Below are 5,197 nucleotides of genomic sequence, written 5' to 3'. Positions count from 1 at the left end.
GCCTGTGCTTCGAGGTTTCTGGTAGTTAGAATGACTCGGAAGTGTTCATTCATTTAAACTAACATAATCATCCGGCTGCAACCAGGTTTCTGTAAGGCAGAGTAAATCGATTGTTGATCAATTATTAAGTCATGTACTAACAGAGACTTGGAGGAGAGAGACCTAATATTTAATAATCCACATTTCACTGTTTTACTCTTTGGTTAAGATGTGGATACTGTATTGTTCTCTCTTTTTGATTTTTTATGTTTAAATTGTTTATTGCTGGTTTTTAGTTTGTTTTTTGTCTGTTTGGGAGCTGACACCGTCTCAATGGAGATGGGTTTTTTTTTGGGGGGGGGGGGGGGGGGGGCGGTAGCAGGAGGAGAGAAGCTGCAGAGAGGCGTGTAAGACTGCAACTCTGCTTCCTGGTCCCAACTCTGGATAGTCATATTTTGGGGGGTTTAATAAATTGGTCCATATTTCTAGAAATGAGAGCTGCTCCATCCAAAGTGGGATGGATGCCGTCTCTCCTAACAAGACCAGGTTTCCTCCAGAAGGTTTGCCAATTATCTATGAAGCCCACATCGTTTCTGGGACACCACTCAGACAGCTAGCAATTTAAGGAGAAATGCGGCTAAACATGTCACTCCTGGTCTGATTGGGGAGGGGACCAGAGAAAACTACAGAGTCAACATTGTTTTGGCAAAGTTACACACTGATTCGATATTGATTTCAGTGACCTCCGATTGGCGTAACCGGGTGTCATTACTGCCGACGTGAATTATGATTTTACTGAATTTACGTTTACCCTTATGTGGTGGCGCGAATGAGGAATAACTGGGGATGGTAACTAAGATGTTGACAACGCCACCTGGGGGAGGGAGTTACACCCCAGGAAAGATATCTCTAGCCAATGTAAGTGTTACACTGGCAACCAAAGCCCACAGACTCGTTATTAACGGCAAAGGTGAGGCAGGTGAATTTTACAAATCAAGGTTTATTAAGAAGAACTACTAAAAACATAGAATTATAAAATCAAAAAGGCACCTAAGGTAGCAGGGTTGAGACGGCAAAATAGTTCATTAAAATGACCAGACTCCCTACCACGATGCTACCCTAAAAACAATCACAACATGATAAAAGAGCAACTAAACAAAATGGTGGAGACCGGCCACTTGAGGAGGCAACCTACAGGGAGGAGTGCCCAAGGGTGCCACCAATTACTCACCCGTGTGATTTCACTGCAGACCTCACTCACACTAAACTCTAAATGGTGCAATCTACCTATGCCCGGTGTGTACACTCGCATGCATCGGGGAGGGGATTCCACCTCACGTGCCTAGCCCCTCAACAAGCGGCCACATCTCCACTGAAGGAATAAAAGAAAGCATAAAACGTTAAACAAATTAGTAAAAGATCTACATAAAACAAATACACCCCAAATTACTGTTCATTATAAAAGCATTGCGTAACAAACAAAACAGCAGCAGTATAGTGCAAGCCTGCAACAAAAAAGGGAAACAGTTGTCAAAGTCCACCCTACTATGCCACGTTACGATGAACACAAGAGTCCCACTTACCACTCTCTAAAGGGCAATACTAAACTGAGTAGCTTTCCTTGAGAGATCTGCAGCGCTTAACTGCCTAATGCTCGCAGCCACCTTGAATGGAAAAGACTGCCAAATGACTCCTTCTGGTAGTGAAGCGCAGCTGTTTCTTATAAGCCTGCTAATTGTCAACTGGGAAGATGTGGATGTTAGTGGTGCGTTTGTGGACATCATGTAAAATCCTACCCCAGAATCTACTTCACTACACTTAGCCAGCAGTTTTAAATTTCCTTCAATGTCGCCTGCTCTGGCCCCTGGAAGACAATTGACTATGGTTGCCGGCAATGTTCCCTCTAAGCTGCGCACGTGCACAATTGCGCACTGCTGGCACGGTCTCTGTGCACAGAAAATCTGTGTTGCGCACAAAAAAAAAATCTAACCTGATTTGAAATTAAAATTAATACTTTAACAATTCTGTTTTGCAGTGTTAGTCAGTAAGTGACTGGCTGCTCCCGTATGGGATTAGAACGATTCCACCTTATCCCATAGTCCAGCCAATGATGCGATTTACATTCGTATATACGCAGCTAATCAACGTCGTTGACAGGCTATGACAGCAACTTATGTGCCGACACCGGTGTTTTAGCTAGCAAAGCGGCGTGGCTGATGTGGAGTGAAGCCACATTAATGAAACGTGTACAACCATTGGAGAGGTGAGCAGGACAGACGGAACAATTACGGAAAAAGTGTGGACTTTATACCAGTTTTTAAATTGTGTTGATCGGCCACGTAAAACCAGAGTTATGATTAAAAATATCTGCAATGTTTGGTTTTCTTCCTGAATACTATCGTTGTTTATATTTACTGCGGGAAGAAACGGTAAAAACGGCGTTTTATAAGGAAAAAGGCTCGAAAGCGCTCTCCACCTGTGAGCAAAAACAAACTCCTCCCACCTTTCCTATTCGTCCAAAAAAGTACCATGTCGACCAATCAAAAAATGATATGGCAACGTGACATCTAGTTGTTACGAAACTGGGGGAAGTTTTAGGAGTGACGGCGGTGCTTTGAGATGTGAGTGATTTGAGACGTTTAGCGCAAATCTTGTGTAGTTAGTGTGTAGTTAGTGTGTAGTGTAGTCAATAGTTTTGTTGTGTGTGTCAGAACAATGAGGCGACTGCTGAATGTTACAGGTGTTACAGCAGTGATACATCTCCTGTTGTCAGGCCTGCAGGTATCAGGCTGTTGTTCTCCTTTATCTCATAGTGGACAGAAATTATTTTTTGGAGTGGCACAAATAATTTGTGTGGCATCAGATTTGATGCAGAACAGCTGATTGTTCTGTAAATAGTTTGAAATGTTTATTTAAAAATGCCTTGGCTGCATTTAAAAAAAAATAGCTGCAAAAAAACTTTGTTGTTTGCCAAACTGAGTTACTTTTTTAAAGAAGTACCTATATAATTAATTGCCCAACATTGGTCATTATATACTGTATTTTGCAGACAGAGAGCTACAGACTCTCTCCCAGACCACAGACTCATAATACAAGTCAGAGGTTTTTTTAAAAAGAAAGAAAGTTGTGTTTTCAAAATTGGAGTTCAAGTTATTTTTACTTCCAATAGTGTTAACATACTACACAGGTCATGAACAAGATTTTTTTTTTTTTACATTTTCATTGTAAGTGGGCTAAAGCAGTTAATTAAAAGTAGTCTAACATAAATGTAAATGCTGTAATTTGATTATTTTAATAAACCATGTAACTTGGATGGATTCAATGCTGGCGTGACCACAGTGCACACGTCTGATGTCGCTCACAGTGGTCCAAGGGACCGCTCAGGGAGTTTGTGTGTTCGCTCAGACACGTGAAAAATTAGAGGGAACATTGGTTGCCGGTGTCTCTAGCTTCACATGTCTGAGAACAGAATCACCAATTACCAGAGTTTGACCCCCGACGGGTGTGTCGCCGAGTGACAAACGGTTAGACACATGTATGAATTTGAGGAATGGTCCCAAAATGCAGACACAAAGGAACGTGAAAGAAAATTTTAATATTAACAGAAAGCAAGCTGTTTATTAAGGCTGGTAAAATAGGCAGAACCAGCTTCCAGTTTGGATTCAGGAGACAGACACTATCTCTACTTTTAAGATTAGGCTTCATTGAGCCTATCCATTTCTTCATTTAGTCCAAGGTTGAGGTCGCCTCCAAGAACAAGTGTGCCATCTAAGTGTTCGGAGAGTGCACTGAAAAAACCGTGAAAGAATGAGGGATCATCAACATTTGGACCATATACACTTACAGTACATAGCTTTTTATCAAGTATAGATAGTTTAATGATTAAGAATCTGCCCTCTAGATCTATAACTGTATCGAGTACTGTGAAATTAATTTTTTTATGGATTAAAATTGCTACTCCCCTTTGTCTAGAATTATAACAAGCTGAGAACACATTAGGAAACTCAGGTGTTTTAAGTTCATTTGAACCTCTAAGAGGTCTGTGGGTCTCTTGTAAAAGGACAACATCTGCCTGTAGTTTTTTGAGTTGGTTAAATATTTTTAACCTCTTTTCTCTGGAGCCAGCTCCATTTACATTCCATGTAACGAATCTTAGTGCACCCATAGATGTCTGTGTATAACTAGGGGTGTGCGCTGTGTGTGTCGCTTAGACAGGTGGAGAGAATACATCACTTGTTCATAAATAAAAAGAGGGAGAGAGAGAAAAAATGTGTGGCGAGATGCTCCCCGAGTCTGACTATGTGTGTGCATATTTACTAATATGAGTACGCTTGGTTTACAGTAAAATCATTTATTATACACATTATACTATGCGACTGTGTGCGCTGTCTGATGTAAATGTGCTGCCGTTGAGCGCATGACTGTGCGTGATCGTGCTGTGCGTATGTGTCCAAATAAAGGATGTTGTTTGTGGATGAGTGTGGAAGCAGGTGATCGAAGCAGTGAAAGAAAGAAAAAAGAAAGAAAGAAACCAAGGACAAGGGTGAGCAGCATAAAAACAAGAGGGGGAAAAAAGAGAACAAAAAACGAGAAGAAAAAAAAAAATCCGGAAACATTCCGATCAAACCATTGACGGAGAGTGACGGTGTTAATTCTGCTATGAAATCACACCTAAGATGTGATTTGATACTAGTAAGTTAAACAGATGTTAATGCAAGTTAGTGTGAGTGGGTGGGGAAAGGGTGTAGCGGATTCTTATCTGGTGTGAAGTTAATACAGCCACGGAGTGATGTCGGGGTCGCGGTGGAGCTGTCCGTCCACGTACAGCCGGTCCACAGCGATGACAGCGCGGGAGCCCTTCTGGATGAAGCTGCGTCAGATTGGGAAGAGGACCCTGCGTCGTTCCAGGATCTCTTTGGGGAACTGGTCGTTCACGCTGAAGTCCGTTCCTTTTAATTCCCTGCCGCGGCTTTTCACCTGTTCCTTTTGTTTGTAGTGGCCGAATTTGGCCACGATAGGACGTGGTCTCCCGGCCGCAGCCCGAATGGGGCCGAGGCGATGCACCCTATCAAAGACGATGTTCTTCACCGTGTCCTCGGGCAGCTTCAGGTGGGTTTTGATGAAGCTTTTTACCGTGGTCTCCGCGTCCTCTCCAGCGGCTTCTGGAATACCAGAAAATACCAGATTATCACGCATGCTACGAGCTTGTAGATCAATA

Source organism: Pelmatolapia mariae, linkage group LG4, assembly GCF_036321145.2.
Source record: "Pelmatolapia mariae isolate MD_Pm_ZW linkage group LG4, Pm_UMD_F_2, whole genome shotgun sequence".
NCBI classification, from domain to species: domain Eukaryota; kingdom Metazoa; phylum Chordata; class Actinopteri; order Cichliformes; family Cichlidae; genus Pelmatolapia; species Pelmatolapia mariae.
Note: the sequence above shows the minus strand (reverse complement) of the source record.